This window comes from Hyla sarda, chromosome 8 (assembly GCF_029499605.1).
Source record: "Hyla sarda isolate aHylSar1 chromosome 8, aHylSar1.hap1, whole genome shotgun sequence".
NCBI classification, from domain to species: Eukaryota; Metazoa; Chordata; class Amphibia; order Anura; family Hylidae; genus Hyla; species Hyla sarda.
This window is the reverse complement of record NC_079196.1, coordinates 169,051,983-169,070,021: the sequence shown is the minus strand read 5'-3', so window position 1 is coordinate 169,070,021 and position 18,039 is coordinate 169,051,983.

Sequence of the window (18,039 nt, the reverse complement as noted above, 5' to 3'; positions counted from 1 at the left end):
AACCTAATGTGGGGGAACTATACTGCCAACCTAATGTGGGGGAACTGTACTGCACCTAGTGTGGGGGAACTGTACTACTAACCTAATGTGGGGGAACTATACTGCACCTAATGTGGGGGAACTATACTGCCAACCTAATGTGGGGGAACTATGCTGCCAACCTAATGTGAATACACAAATATAAAATTGTACTATTCTGATCCCTATAGCACTTTTATTTTTCTGTATATGGGGATGTATGAGGGTCATTTTTAGCGCTGTGATTTGTAGTTTTTATCGGTACCATTTTTTTTTTTTTTTACTTTTTAGATATTTTTTATGGTATTTGAAGTGACCAAAAAATGTGCTAATCTGATTAGTGCACTATTACGACTTTTGGGACCCCACTTCTGATTTTGCCCAGGGCCATGCTAAGCCTAAAACTGGCCCTGGATCCAATCCTCCTACACTATGCAAGCAGGAGTGCGTGTGTGTGTGTGTATATGTATGTGTGTGTATATATATATATATATATATATGTATATATATATATACACACGCGTGCGCGGAGTGAGTTTGTGCTTTAGGGTGCACACCCTAATGCAATAGGCTGCGCACGCCTATGCTGCCAGTGCAGTATTTGAGCTAAAGTCAGAAGTGTATTCAAAAGGAATGGAAAATATAAAGGAATGACTTATACTTCTCCTTCCTAATGGACTTACTTCTGACTTTGGCTCAAAAACTGCAGTGGCAGTTTAAAAAACATAATGCCCTTAAAAAACCTGTGTGGAAGGGGATAGCTTTCTGAAATGAGAATACCCCTTTAACCCCTTAAGGACACAGGGTTTTTCAGTTTTTGCACTCCTTACCTTTTAAAAATCATAACCCTTTCAATTTTCCACCTAAAAATCCATATTATGGCTTATTTCTTGCGTCGCCAATTCTACTTTGCAGTGACATTAATCATTTTACCCAGAAATTCACGGCGAAACGGAAAAAAAAATCATTGTGCGACAAAATCGAAGAAAAAAACGCCATTTTGTAAATTTTTGGGGCTTCCGTTTCTATGCAGTGCATATTTCGCCTAAAATGACACCTTTTCATTATTCTGTAGGTCCATATGGTTAAAATGATACCCTACTTATATAGGTTTCATTTTGTCGTACTTCTGGAAAAAATCATAACTACATGCAGGAAAATGTATACGTTTAAAAATGTCATCTTCTGACCCCTATAACTTTTTTATTTTTCCACGTACAAGGCGGTATGAGGACTCATTTTTTGCGCTGTGATTTGAAGTATTTATCGGTACCCTTTTGGTTTTTAGCGGACTTTTTGATCACTTTTTAATCATTTTTTAATGGTATAAAAAGTGACCAAAAAGACGCTTTTTTGGACTTTGGAAATTTTTTACGTGTACGCCATTGACTGTGCAGTTCAATTAATGATATATTTTTATAGTTCGGACATTTACGCACGTGGCAATACCACATATGTTTATTTTTATTTACACTGTTCTATTTTTTTTATGGGAAAAGGGTGCTGATTCAAACTTTTATTAGGGAAGGGGTTAAATGATCTTTATTAACACCTTTTTTTTACTTTTTTTTGCAGTGTTATAGCCCCATAGGGACCTATAACATTGCATACACTGATCTCTCATGCTGATCACTGGCGTGTATTAACACGCCTGTGAGCAGTGTTATCGGCTTTTGACTGCTCCTGCCTGGATCTCAAGCACGGAGTAGTCATTCGTTGATCGGACACCGAGGAGGCAGGTAAGGGCCCTCCCGGTGTCCTGTAAGCTGTTCGGGACGCCGCGATTTCAACGCGGCGGTCCCGAACAGCCCGACTGAGCAGCCGGGTTACTTTCGCTTTCACTTCAGACGCGGCGGTCAGCTTTGATCGCCGTTTCTGAAGGGTTAATACAGGGCAAACACCGCGATCGGGGATGTCCTGTATTAGCCGCGGGTCCCGGGACCGACCCAATATGCCGCGGGGACACCGCGTGACCCCACGGCATATCTCGGGAGCCGGCGGAGGATATAAATATATGTCCTTCGTCGTTAAGGGGTTAAATGGGTACTTCATCCCTATCCAAAGGATAAGATGTCTGATCGCGGGGTTCCGTTCTAAACGAACGCCAGGTGCTGCAGGGAGATTGCGGGGGGTCCCAGTGGTTGGACCCCCCCTAATCAGACATCTTATCCCCCATCTTTTGGATAGGGGATAAGATGTCTAGGTGCGGAGTACCCCTTTAATCTATAATTGACATAAATCAGTCAGCTGTAAGGACCAAAATGTGCTTCATGTTTTATTCCTTATTCTTACAGCTCAAATAAATACCTTTAAACTAGACATAACTGACTATGTAAAGCAAATGGAATAACCATTAACCCCTTAAGGACCCGGGGTTTTTCCGTTTTTGCATTTTCGTTTTTTCCTCCTTACCTTTAGCTGTACGCCCTGAGCCCGGTGTTTAAAATGGGGTCACGCCGTGACCCCGCATCCCACCGGGTGGTCCCGGCTGCTAGTCATAGCCGGGACCCTGGGCTAACAGCGCTGATCGTTGTGTCACGCGCAATTAACCCTTCAGACGCAGCGATCAAAGTTGACCACCGCATCTGAAAGTGAAAGTAAATGCTTCCCGGCAGCTCAGACGGGCTGATCGGGACATCGCGATAAAATCGCGATGTCCCGATCAGCTAGGACGCGAGCGGAGATCCCCTTACCTTGCTCCGTTGCGTCCGATCTGGGTTTGATTGCTCCAAGCCTGAGCTACAGGCTTAAGCAATCGAGCCCCTATCTGGCTGATCCGTGCAAAGCTATGGCTTTGCAGGGATCAGGGTAAAAGATCAGTGTGTGCAGTGTTATAGGTCCCTATGGGAGCTATAACACTGCAAAAAAAAAGTGTTAATAAAGGTAATTTAACCCCTTCCCTAATAAAAGTTTGAATCACCCCCCCTTTTTCCATAAAAAAAACAAAACTGTGAAAATAAAAATAAACATTTGTGGTATCGCCGCGTGCGTAAATGTCCGAACTATAAAAATATATTGTTAATTAAACCGCACAGTCAATGGCATACATGCAAAAAAATTCCAAAGTCCAACATAGGATATTTTTGGTCACTTTTTATATCATAAAAAAATTACTAAAAAGCGATAAAAAATTCTGATCAATGCAAAAATGGTACCAATAAAAACTTCACAACACAGTACAAAAAATTAGCCCTTATACCGGCCCGTATGCAGAAAAATAAAAAAGTTATAGGGGTCAGAAGATGACAATTTTAAACGTATACATTTTCCTGCATGTAGTTATGATTTTTTTCAGAAGTACGACAAAATCAAACCTATATACCGTATATACTCGAGTATAAGCCGAGTTTTTCAGCACGATTTTTCGTGCTGAAAACACCCCCCTCGGCTTATACTCGAGTGAACTCCCCCACCCGCAGTGGTCTTCAACCTGCGGACTTCCAGAGGTTTCAAAACTACAACTCCCAGCAAGCCAGGGCAGCCATCGGCTGTCCGGGCTTGCTGGGAGTTGTAGTTTTGAAACCTCCGGAGGTCCGCAGGTTGAAGACCACTGCGGCCTTCAACATCATCCAGCCCCCTCTCACCCCCCTTTAGTTCTGAGTACTCACCTCCGCTCGGCGCTGGTCCGGTCCTGCAGGGCTGTCCGGTGAGGAGGTGGTCCGGTGGGATAGTGGTTCCGGGCTGCTATCTTCACCGGGGAGGCCTCTTCTAAGCGCTTCGGGCCCGGCCTCAGAATAGTCACGTTGCCTTGACAACGACGCAGATGCGTCGTTGTCAAGGCAACGGCTCTATTCCGGGCCGTAAGCGCGGAGAAGAGGTGCCCCCGGTGAAGATAGCAGCCCGGAACCACTATCCCACCGGACCACCTCCTCACCGGACAGCCCTGCAGGACCGGACCAGCGCCGAGCGGAGGTGAGTACTCAGAACTAAAGGGGGTGAGAGGGGGCTGGATGATGTTGAAGGCCGCAGTGGTCTTCAACCTGCGGACCTCCGGAGGTTTCAAAACTACAACTCCCAGCAAGCCCGGACAGCCGATGGCTGCCCGGGCTTGCTGGGAGTTGTAGTTTTGAAACCTCTGGAGGTCCGCATGTTGAAGGCCGCAGTGGTCTTCAACCTGCGGACCTCCGGAGGTTTCAAAACTACAACTCCCAGCAAGCCCGGACAGCCGATGGCTGCCCGGGCTTGCTGGGAGTTGTAGTTTTGAAACCTCTGGAGGTCCGCAGGTTGAAGACCACTGAGAGCGAATGATGAGAAAAGGATGATGAAGGGGGGGTGTGGGGATGATGAAGGGGGGTGGGGATGATGACAAGGGGATGATGAAGGGGGGGTGTGGGATGATTACAAGGGGATGATGAAGGGGGGATGTGTCGGATGATAAGGGGATGATGAAGGGGGGATGTGTGGGATGATAAGGGGATGATGAAGGGGGGATGTGTGGGATGATAAGGGGATGATGAAGGGGGGATGTGTGGGATGATAAGGGGATGATGAAGGGGGGATGTGTGGGATGATGACAAGGGGATGATGAAGGGGGGATGTGTGGGATGATGACAAGGGGATGATGAAGGGGGGATGTGTGGGATGATAAGGGGATGATGAAGGGGGGATGTGTGGGATGATGACATGGGGATGATGAAGGGGGGGATGTGTGGGATGATAAGGGGATGATGAAGGGGGATGTGTGGGATGATGACAAGGGGATGATGATGAGGATGTTAATGACGGGTCTGGATGATGACAGGGGGGGATGAGGTATTTCCCACCCTAGGCTTATACTCGAGTCAATAACTTTTCCTGGGATTTTGGGTTGAAATTAGGGGTCTCGGCTTATACTCGGGTCGGCTTATACTCGAGTATATACGGTAAGTAGGGTATCATTTTAATCGTATGGAACTACAGAATAAAGAGAAGATGTAATTTTTACCAAAAAATGCACTGCATAGAAACGGAAGCCCCCAAAAGTTACAAAATGAAATTTTTTCTTCAATTTTGTTGCACAATTAATTTTGTTTCCGTTTCGCCGTGGATTTTATGGTAAAATGACTAATGCCACTTCAAAGTAGAATTGGTGGCGCAAAAAATAAGCAATCATATCATAAGCCATTTTATGTGCAAAATTCAAAGCGTTATGATTTTTAGAAGGTGATGAGGAAAAAATGAAAATGCAAAAACGCTGAGTCCTTAAGGGGTTAAAAATAATAACTTTTTCAATTTTGCACCTAAAAATCCATATGATGGCTTATTTTTTGCTGCACCAATTCTACTATGTAATGACATCAGTCATTTTACCCAAAAATCTACGGCAAAACGAAAAAAAAAAAATCATTGTGAGACAAAATTGAAAAAAAAAAACACCAACTTTTGGGGACTTCCGTTTCTACGTAGTACATTTTTTCAGTAAAAATGACACCTTCTCTTTATTCTATAGGTCCATGCGATTTAAATGATATCATACTTATATAGGTTTGATTTTGTCGTACTTCTGGAAAAAATCCTAACTACCTGCAGGAAAATGTATACGTTTAAAATTTTCATCTTCTGACCCCTATAACTTTTTTATTTTTCCGTGTACAGGGCGGGATGAGGGCTAATTTTTTGCGTCGTGATCTGAAGTTTTTTGCTGTACAATTTTTGTATTGATCGGACTTTTCGATCCTTTTTTATTCATTTTTTCATGATATGTAAAGTGGCACGTACGCCATTGACCGTGCGGTTTAATTAATTATATATTTTTATAATTCGGACATTTCTGCACACGGCGATACCACATATGTTTATTTTTATTTACACTGTTTTTTTTTTATGGGAAAAGCGGGGTGATTCAAACGTTTATTAGGGAAGGGGTTAAATAATCTTTATTAACTTTTTTTTCACTTTTTTTTAGCAATGTTATTGCCCCCATAGGGACCTATCACACTGCACACACTGATCTTTTACATTGTTCATTGGTTTCTCATAGGAAACCACTGATCAATGATTCTGCCGCTGGACTACTCATGCCTGGATCTCAAGCACTTAGCAGTCATTCTGCGATCGGACAGTGAGGAGGCAAAGTAGGAGACCCTCCTCGTGTCCTACAGCTGTTCTGGATGCAGCAATTTCGCCGCTGCGAACCTGAACAGCCCCCTGAGCTAACCGGCATTGTTTTACTTTGACTTAAGATACGGCATTCAACACGCAGCGTCTAAGGGGTTAATAGTGCGTGGCACCGTGATCAGTGCTGCGCGCTATTAGCCACTGGTCCCGGGCATTGTTAGAATGCCCCGCATTATAGAACGGGAGCGGACTCAGGACGTACCGGTACATCCTGGGTCCTCAACAGGTTAAAAGCCTTTGGTTACCAAAAGTGCCCAATTGGTCCCAAAATCTCTACAACTGTCTCCTGGTTGATACTTGCTGCAGCTATTGAGAACACAGCACAGCTGTTATAAAACACAAGGAACAGATTGACCACTTAGTAGCGTCTATAAAAGTGAATAAGCATTTGCTGAAATCAGCAGAAGAAAGGAAGGACAGAACATTTCTAGTTGTTTTGACATCTGATATACATCTATAACTTTTTTGTGATAACACTTTGATTCACTTCATACAAATAACATCTAGAAAATAATTGTCATTTACAGAAAACTAGATAAATAAATTCCTTATTTCTGCAAAAATAGAAAATATATGTGACATCTATCAGAAAGTAGAATTGTGTGGTTAGACCACTTGTTTTCTGCGCACCTTTCCTCTCCCACACATTGCCTCTACCTCTCAACTCCGAGGGGTCTACATCCAGTTCACCTAAATGCAGTAAAGTCCTGAATCGAGCATTTCTTGTGAGTTAATTATGTGTCATAATTTCAGATACTCCTAATTGTTTTACTAAATGATTAGTGCTAAAATACCTTTTAACTAAACAAGTGAATGATTTGCTATGACAATTCTTCAGCCATGAGTTCACAGAAGTCTCCATTAATCAAACATTAAATAAATCATTAGTATAATTATACTTGCCTGGATATTTCAGCCCGTACGCGTTATCACTTTTGATGACAGTCTTTTGACTTTAATATGGGTGTATTCATTTGTTTCACCCAGTTGGTAGCTTCTCTTGATACTTGAAGAACAGCAAGCAAGAAATTGTAATTATTTAGTCACTTCATGTTTTCTCTAATCTGTCTTTCTGCATCACAACTGAATAATTCTACAGCAACTTGAAGTCAACATCGGAGTTTGCTAATTTCAGACATTTTTAATCATCTTCCCCCCCTGCTGCTTTGTATTTCTAATTACAATGTCTCCACAGGTGCTCAATAAATCCCTCATCACCATATATATCTACAGAAACGATTCTCAAAATAATATAGCTTGTGTCAAATAATATTAACAGTAACAATCTTAAAGACATTGCAGCTAAAGGGACCATCTAAGCTATAGACTATCTATCTGCATGGATGGCTGTTTAGGATTGAAAACACAACAAGATAGTTTTTTCTTATTGTGTAGGTTGCCTTGTCAAAATGATGTTCTACCTGAATCACATTTTTACTATTGGGAGCTGCTCTTTTCAGTATTTCAATACCGATATTGATTAAAGGGGTACTCCAGTGAAAAACATTTTTTTTTCAAATCAAATGGTGCCAGAAAGTTAAACATACAGGGGTCCCTCAACATACGATGGTAATTCGTTCCAAACGAGCCATCGTTTGCCGAATCCATCGTATGTTGAGGGATTCGTGCAATGTAAAGTATAGGAAGCTGTACTCACCTGTCCCCGCCGCTCGAGATGGTGTCCCCAGGCCTCCACTGGGCTCTCCGCTGTCTTCTCCGGTCCTCCGCTGTCTTCTCCGGTCCTCCGCTGTCTTCTCCGGTCCTCTGCTGTCTTCTCCGGTCCTCTACTGTCTTCTCCGGTCCTCTGCTGTCTTCCGCAAGGCCTTACTGGGCCTGCGTAGCGACGTCATTACACCGCTGCGTACGCCATTCCTATTGGATGACGTGTGCAGAAGCGTATTGACGTCATCGGAGAGGGCCGAGAAGACACCAGAAGTACAGCGCTGGACCCAGAGGGCACCCCGGAGCATCGTGGAGGGGTAAGTAATACTTACCGAACCACACAGGGAACATTAAGCTGCTATCCGGCAGCAGCTTAAGCATTTGGCGCTGCCGGATAGCACTTAATGCGATGGCCCCGACATAAAAAAGCATCGTATGTCGATGCTGACATCGACATGCGATGGCCTCTGAGAGGCCATCGTATGTCGATTTGATCATATGTCGGGGCCATCGTAGGTTGGGGGGTCACTGTATTTGTAAATTACTTATATTAAAATATTTTAAAATAACAGCTGCTATATGTTCCACAGGAAGTTCTTTTCTTTTTGAATTTCTTTTCTGTCTGACCACAGTGCTCTCTGCTGATCCCTCTGTTCATGTCAGGAACTGTCCTGCGTAAGAGAAAATCCACATAACAAACCTCTCCTGCTCTGGACAGTTCCTGATATGGACAGAGGTGTCAGCAGAGAGCACTGTGGTCAAACAGAAAGGAAATTGAAAATGAAAGAACTTCCTCTGGAACATACAGCAGCTAATAAGTACTGGAAGGCTTAAGATTTTTAGTAGAAGTGATTTACAAATCTGTTTAACTTTCTGGCACCAGTTGATAAAAAAAAATGGTTTGCACTTGAGTACCCCTTTAAAGGGAGCTAAGCATTCTCCTTGAGGAGATCACGATTACTGGTGTAGAGCTTCATAGGCCTTTTGTACTTCACTGGGCATTCTGGGTAGAGGGAGTATGCAAAGCAGCCCAATCACATCACCTTTTCAGATAGTTTTCCCTAAACATCAGTTTTTCATTCCAACTACCAATACTAAACTCAGTTATAATACGAAATAATAAAGGGGTTCTAAGATGTATAAAGTTGTAAAAACTAATCTTACATATGTAAGGATTTAAACACATTGTAAAACCAGATGTATGGAACTACTGTTGGTCCACATCATGGCACCTATTGTATCTTTAAAGCAATGCTTCTAGGGAAGAATATCTGCCTAATATATAGTCTAATGGAACATGCACAATTTAAAAAAACAATTTGGGCAGATCATTTTACACCAAATTAAGTTTTAAGTATACTCCTTATAAAGCACAAGTGTGGAAAGACGGAAAGATATTATTGCTTAACCAGCTATGGGACAATTACAACTTACCTAACAGATTGTTCTACCAATACTTACAACTCTGCCACATGCTTCATATACAATCCCCCCATTAACACTAACATCTAAGGCCCCTTTCACACTGCCATTGTAACCCGTTAGCAAATGTCCATCAGACACTTTTTTTTGTGCCCTAACAGACGTTATTTTTGACAGGCACAATGGGAAATAACGGGTCCCGACAGATCCCATTTACTATTATGGGGTCTGTCGGGCGCCGTTGTTTTCTGACGGGAGTAGCGGAAGGAAAAAACGTTGCATTATGTATTTTTCCTCCCGCTATTCTCCCCGGGTTCCTTGACAGATGTCACAGTGCTGTGTCACAATGGCAGTGTGAAGGAAGAAACCTAAGCCTAATGCATTCATACAAGATGGGAATGGAGAAAGGAATTATTTATAGGCTCAGCTACATGTTCCTGCAGCAGTATCTGCTGAAAATTAAAGGGGTACTCCGCTTTAGATTAGACATCTTTTCCCCTATCCAAAGGATCCCCCCTGCAGCAGCCCAGTACCTCAGCAGCCTGGAGCTAAGTTTTCTCCAAGGCTGATGACGGGCGGTCCAATAAATGTTGTCTGAGATGTCATCATGGTGATGATGCTCATCTACTACATCTACTGTGGAGCTGTAGAGATAAGAATCCTACTGAAAAGGCCTCCAAGATACTATAGAGATAATATTTGCTATACCTTTAGGGATAGACCCTCACAGATGTAAATGGGGACTGTTGGATATTCTAGATGATTCTACCCACTTAGGAAACCTTAGAGTGCCAAATTCAGCTAAAAAATCTATAACGACAAAATGGACACATTCAGATCCACCTTCTGTTGCACAAGTCATCAGCAGGATCAATGTTGTGTTCCAACAAGAAAGAAGATTTTATATTAAACAAAAGTGTCCTAAAAGAATTGAACACATTTGATACGCCTAATTAACCAGGTATAACTTCACTTCAATTATTTAGAAACCTTCTATAGGTATTTGTTAATGCTTTTCCTACAAAAATATTTATTTAGAGGATCAGATCCTAATAACTCTACTAAATAGCCATTACTCATTACCGTGTGATATAAATTATATACTGTATACTAATTAGTTTTTCCTCTTGTTTTAAGTTTCTTACAATTTGTATACAGCTGGGTTTTTATAATTGTGAGAACAATTACCCTTTATGAAAGAATAATAGTTGCCTGGTTTCCCATAGCAACCAATCAGATTGCTTCTTTTCTTTTTCTCTGGCCTTTTTAAAAATGAATGAAGCAATCTGGTCAAATTTTTGTCTACACAGGTTTTGGTAAGTTTTCTCCAACATCTTTTTTTTTATATCTTTTTTTTATTGTTAAGTGGTTTTTATTTTTTTTTATCTTTTATTATTTCTATGGTTATAGTATATGCAACAATATTACCTAATATATATATATATATATATATATATATATATATATATGCTGTACAATAAAACAAAATGTATCTGCTAAAAAAAAATATGTCCATTAAACCTTTTTTACGCCTTACTTGACAAGAGGGAATGGCTTAGCAGGAAAGGGAAGCGACTTAGAATGTAACATTGTGCTCCAAAATTGAGGCAAAATTATAATGCTGGCAGAGAACTGGGGCTAAAGATGCTCCAAATTTATCATGCTGCATGAACCACTGTAATGACTTTTGGCACAAATTCAGACCGCATGGTCTGATTTTACAGTGTCTAAATATTGGACAGGATAAGTTCATCTGCCCCATTGTGTGGAATAAAGACATATGGAGATACCACATAGCGTTGAGTACTGTATTGTGGATGGAGAAAACACAGATTTATAATACTACATTGCACATGATGTCTTGAGTTGTCTTATAGACATACTGTAAAAGCCCCTCTAGCAGTATCACATTTTATAAAAAATTTTGTAAAGTGGTGCATTAAATTTTAACAATTAATGTAACAATTTTTTTTGTTATACTGAGCTATTTCCACAAATAGCATAATAGGTTCCATTTTGAAAGGGGCAATATCAGATATACACTTTTTTTAATCAGTTTTGTAATGGTCCCCAATGGGTCCATCACGTTTCCTTTTTTTTTTCTACTAGGTATTGAAACACAACAGACTGCTTTGTTCTTCTATTCAGGGCTTCCGGAAGCCAAAGGAATGGAACAGTAACACCAGTGTGAACAGAGCAGTCAGGCCAATCTGAAACTTCACATTGAAAAGGCTTGAGTTTTGCCTGTTTTACCTCACATTCAAGAGGGAACACGGGAATATTATTTTCCTAGAGGAGGCTCTACACTTGACAGCTGGATCTTGTCTGTTTGCATTGAGAGGTGATTGACTGAATCAACAGCTTGGAAATCTTAGAAATCCTAAAATAATTGTGTTATATAATGATGTGCATAAAATAGCTATAAATAATATGGCGCAGACAGCAATGGAGTTTTATCCAGGCTGGTATATCACACGCCTGTCTTAAGATTTTTCTCAAAGTACTTCAGTTTATTTAGTTGCAGGTCTATTAATGCACATGTTCATCTATTATTGTCTTCATGGTATGTATACTGTAAGTTGCTGCTTGTTATATTTTGCACTACCATTTATATATGTAATAATGTGAAACTTTGAATAGAAAAATTAGAAAAAATCTCAGCTCAACTGGCAAGTGCCCGGCAACCTCCAAATTTACATTAGAAAAATGTAGAAAAGGCCAGGACACAAACATGAAAAATCTTTCATGAAAAAATTCCATAAAAGCCATAAGGACAGCAGAACAGCACAGACATACAAAAATGTACAAATATCACAAGGAGAGGATCCCCAGACTCCAAAGCTGACGCCATTGGACCTAAAATGCATCAGCCTTCATTATTATTTTTTCTATCAATTTATTGTTACTTCTTACTAAATTGTATCTTTTTCCTTCTTTATGTGTACATGAAGTTTACAGTTAAATAAAGTTTTATCTATTCTTGCATGATACTTATTGGATTTTATACTTTTTTTGGTTTGAATTCTTCATGTAAAGAGTTAACACATGTCTTTCCCATTTCATTTCTGGACGTGACATGTGACCTTTATGTATGCAAGCTTAGGGCTCAAGGGCCCATTGTCACATCAAGCCGTATACTGTGCCCCATGATGAATCAATGATATACTATGCCCCATATATGGATTCACACACTGTGCCTTCATTTGAACTATATATTATATCCAATGTAGGAATAAATACACTGCTTCCCATATATGAATTTATTTAAATACTGTAACCCCAAATACACATTTATTCCATACACTGTAACCCCCACATATAAATTTATTTCATACAATGTAACTCCCACGTAAGCGGAGGTGGAATTCTGTGCTGCCGCTGCAGTGGCTCACTCCTGTCACGATGCCGGCTGGCAGGTAGTGGATCCTCTGTGCCAGAGAGGGATGGAGAGGACCGCGCTAGTGGACCGGTTCTAAGCCACTACAGGTTTTCACCAGAGCCCGCCGCAAAGCGGGATGGTCTTGCTGCGGCGGTAGTGACCAGGTCGTATCCACTAGCAACGGCTCACCTCTCTGGCTGCTGAAGATGCTGAAGATAGGCGCGGTACAAGGGAGTAGGCAGAAGCAAGGTCGGACGTAGCAGAAGGTCGGGGGCAGGCGGCAAGGATCGTAGTCAGGGGCAACGGCAGGAGGTCAGGAACACGGACTAGGAACAGGCAAGGGAACGCTTTCACTAGGCACAAGTGCAACAAGATCCGGCAAGGGAGTGCAGGGGAAGTGACTAGATATAGGGGAGTGCACAGGTGGGAGCCAATTAAGCTAATTGGGAAGATTGGGCCAGGCACCATCATTGGTGCACTGGCCCTTTAAATCGCAGAGACCCGGCGCGCGCGCGCCCTAGGGAGCGGGGCCGCGCGCGCCGGGACAGGACCGAGGGAGAGCGAGTCAGGTAAGAGACCTGGGATGCGATTCGCGAGCGGGTGCGTCCCGCTGTGCGAATCGCATCCCCAACGGCCATGACAGAGCAGCGCTCCCGGTCAGCGGAAGTGACCGGGGAGCTGCAGGAAGAAAGACGCCGAGGAGCGGGGACCCGGAGCGCTAGGCGTAACAGTACCCCCCCCCTTGGGTCTCCCCCTCTTCTTGGGGCCAAAGAACCTGAGGAAAAAAAACTCAATTTTTCCGTGATGAGGTCCGATGCAAATTAGGAGGGGTTCTGTGTGGAAACGTACGAGACAGTCCAATCTTTTATTGTAAAAACAATAGATGTAGAGGGGTCTGGCGAGACTGGTCACAGGAACGTAGAACCTGTTGATGAGAGAGGCCAAAAAAAATTTTCCTGCAGATCCGGAATCCAAGAAGAGCATAGTAGAGAAGGAGAAGGTAGAGGCAGATATCCGCACAGGCACAGTAAGGCGTGGAGAAGCAGAGTTGACATCAAGAACTGTGTCACCTTTGTGCGGAGTCAGCGTACGTCTTTCCAGGCGGGGAGGACGGATAGGACAATCCTTCAGGAAGTGTTCGGTACCGGCATAGTACAGGCAAAGATTCTCCATGCGGCGTCGTGTCCTCTCTTGAGGTGTCAAGCAAGACCGGTCAACTTGCATAGCCTCCGCGGCGGGAAGCACAGGAACAGATTGCAGAGGACCAGAGGAGAGAGGAGCCGGAGAGAAAAAACGCTTCGTGCGAACAAAGTCCATATCCAGGCGGAGCTCCAGACGCCATCCGGAAGAACGCATGTCAATGCGAGTGGCTAGATGAATGAGTTCATGTAGGTCAGCAGGAGTCTCTCGTGCGGCCAGAACATCTTTAATGTTGCTGGATAGGCCTTTTTTAAAGGTCGCGCAGAGAACCTCACTATTCCAGGACAACTCGTAAGCAAGAGCACGGAACTGAATGGCGTACTCGCCAACGGAAGAAACACCCTGGGCCAGGTTCAGCAGGGCAATCTCGGCTGAAGAAGCTCGGGCAGGTTCCTCAAAGACACTTCAAATTTCCGAGAAGAAGGAGTGTACAGAGGCAGTGACGGGGTCATTGCGGTCCCAAAGCGGTGCGGCCCATGACAGGGCTTTACCGGACAGAAGGCTGACTACGAAAGCCACCTTAGACCTTTCAGTAGGAAACTGGTCCGACATCATCTCCAAGTGCAGGGAACATTGCGAAAGAAAGCCACGGCAATACTTAGAGTCCCCATTAAATTTGTCCGGCAAGGACAGGCGGAGGCTAGGAGTGGCCACTCACTGCGGAGGAGGTGCAGGAGCTGGCGGAGGAGAAGATTGCTGGAGAAGTTGCGACTGAAGTTGGTGCGAAATGGTGGACATTTCCGACAGCTGACGGGTTAGAAGGGCGATCAGTCGGGCTTGCTGGGCGGCCACCGTGGTGAGGTCAGCGACAACTGACAGAGGAACTTCAGCGGGATCCATGGCCGGATCTACTGTCACGATGCCGGCTGGCAGGTAGTGGATCCTCTGTGCCAGAGAGGGATGGAGAGGACCGCGCTAGTGGACCGGTTCTAAGCCACTACAGGTTTTCACCAGAGCCCGCCGCAAAGCGGGATGGTCTTGCTGCGGCGGTAGTGACCAGGTCGTATCCACTAGCAACGGCTCACCTCTCTGGCTGCTGAAGATGCTGAAGATAGGCGCGGTACAAGGGAGTAGGCAGAAGCAAGGTCGGACGTAGCAGAAGGTCGGGGGCAGGCGGCAAGGATCGTAGTCAGGGGCAACGGCAGGAGGTCAGGAACACGGACTAGGAACAGGCAAGGGAACGCTTTCACTAGGCACAAGTGCAACAAGATCCGGCAAGGGAGTGCAGGGGAAGTGACTAGATATAGGGGAGTGCACAGGTGGGAGCCAATTAAGCTAATTGGGAAGATTGGGCCAGGCACCATCATTGGTGCACTGGCCCTTTAAATCGCAGAGACCCGGCGCGCGCGCGCCCTAGGGAGCGGGGCCGCGCGCGCCGGGACAGGACCGAGGGAGAGCGAGTCAGGTAAGAGACCTGGGATGCGATTCGCGAGCGGGTGCGTCCCGCTGTGCGAATCGCATCCCCAACGGCCATGACAGAGCAGCGCTCCCGGTCAGCGGAAGTGACCGGGGAGCTGCAGGAAGAAAGACGCCGTGAGCGCTCCGGGGAGGAGCGGGGACCCGGAGCGCTAGGCGTAACAACTCCTCTCTGCCAGCATCACATAACACTTCACTAGGGCATGACACCTGCTCTTCTCCCAGGCAGTCACTGCAGTTCTCTTAAAGGGCTGCAGTGGATGCTGGGTGGACTTCTAGGCTCCGGAGGCTCCCACCACTACACCAACGAATAATCCTCAGACCCCTCACCATCACAAGAAAGAGAGAGAGAAAAAAAAGAGAATACAGTTGTAAGCATGTTCTAAGGATGCACTTACAATAAAATACAGGCAACCTAGGCAGGGAGCTGGTTTGGGGATCCAGCTTTTCCCAGGTTCACATGTTGCTAAATAAGATTTCCACCTAAACTAGGAGAACTGCTCGTGTCATGTTATTGTGTTGCGTGTGTGTGAGCTGTGTGTCCGCTTGTAGTGGCAGTTTTCCCGCCGGCAGTCACAAGCTGACACACAGAGCTATCTGGTCGCAGCAGGTAGCTCCCTCTGCAGCTGCTCTGTGACTGCCGGCAGCGCATCTGCATCGTCAAATGTGCTGCGGATGTAAACAACATACATGTAGTATGGTGTTGTGTATGTCTAATTTAATCCATTAAAGGGATACTCTGCTGCCCCAGCATTCGGAACATTTTGTTTCCGAATGCTTGGAGCGAGCAGCTGGGGGTTGTGATGTCCCTGACACTCCCCTCGTGATGTCACGTCTTGCCCTCTCAATGCTAGTCTAGTCAATGGACGCCACATGGGGTGACATCACGAGGGGCGTTGCCGTGACATCACGACCCCTGCTGCCCGCCCCCAGCATCCTAAACAAATCCTGAGTGCTGCACAGAGATCGTGGGGTTCCCAGCTGCGGGACCCGTGCGATCAGACATCTTATCCCCTATCCAAAGGATGTCTAGGGGCGGAGTACCCCTTTAAAGAGGTTTTCACCTCAAATGCATTCCAACCTAGAGACAAAAAAAATCTGCCTTCCGACACACACAGATTCTGTCTGATGTTTTCACTACTTGGGGTTGCGACAAGTCTTCAATTCCTTTGACTCTCCTATTGTTTATAGATTTCTATCTGTACATACCATAGAAGGATTTCATCCCAAGTATCTTTACAATCAAACCACAAATGTGTCCTAGGATTGTCAGTTTACCCACTACAAGTGTCCCAGAAGCCCTTTATTAATCATATAAAAGAATATTCCTGGAGGAGCACATGAACTACAAATTAATTACATCAGTAATTATTCAACTTTGATTATCTGCTTGATTAATTATCCATTCTGTAAAATGTACACTACGTACGGTAAAGGAGTCTGGAGGATTTGGATGTGTGAATACAAATATGGCTCCCAGCATAAAAATGTGCTATTTGTCTGTTAATTCCTTAATAATTGGGGGGTTTAAATTTCAATAGCGAATGAAAGAAGCTTATAATGTAATATTTATGTAAATTAGATAAAATGCAGAGACTAACTATGTGACTATGTGCAAATATAATGCATGACCCCGATGGATTTAAAAATTTACTTATAAGATTTATACATTCTGTATGCATGCACGTACATGTAAGAACATCATGATAACTTATTAATGATGAAAACACAGTTTTATTATCAGAAACTATCTCCCCCTAGATTTTTGGTTAGAACAATCAGCATTATATATTTTTTTCTAGATAATGGAAGAAAAATCCTACAGTATACCCTAACGATCATCCACACTACTTTTACATTATATTAAAGGAGTATTGCAGCCATAGACAACTTATCCCTGATCATGGGGAGTACGACCACCGGGACCCCCCGCGATCTTCCATAGAGGGTCCTGGAACTGACGTGGCTCTGCACGGTTAATGTTTGTGTTGTTGACCTCACTAAGAGGTCGACAGACACTTCCCCTTATTCAGCTTTATGGAAGAGGCGGGGATGCATGAAAGCGTAGAGATGGGACATTTAAAGGATCTAATCCCCACATTTTTTTGCACTGGCACTATATTATTTAATTGATAGAGTATTTGTTAATTAAAATACAGGTTTTCCAGGTAACCCAAGTCTTGGATGCGCAGAGGTGAATAGTTATTTGAAACTCCTCCAACTGTGTTTTTCTTATTTAAACATTTAGTTCCGAACGCTGTGTGCACACTAGGGGGGTCGACCATGCCCCTTATGATGTCACACTACGCCCCTCCTATAGACTTGCATTGAGGGGGCATGGTGGGATGTCATGGGGGGCGTGGCTGACCCGTGCAGCGTGCACACAGCGTTCGGAACTAAATGTTGAACGCTGGCCTTTAAGGTCCTGAGCAATAGTTTTCAGTATCAAAAACAGTTTTTGCCTTTGCTTTGTTATGGTGGTTTGGTGGTTGTTCCTCTGTCTACTGCCTATCCTGATCATTTGCTAGTTTACCCTGATGAAGAAACTTCACCTGCCCTTACTGTGGCTAGTACAACTTTGTCTACTGTCTACTCTACTTCTATAGTGCACCTGGAATACATCAGCTGTTGCTGTTGGAAAGGATAGTTACCTGGGTATCCCCTGTGTAGTCCAGATCCCTGTACACAGTTGAAAACAAGGGGGCTCCTTAGACTCCACTCCTTGGTCTAGCCAATACCAAGTCCAATAGCAGAGGATTAACTGCTACTACAATCAGGAAGACCTTGTAAAACCAATCATATTACACATCAAAATGAGACTACAGATCAGTGTGAGTACAAAGAAC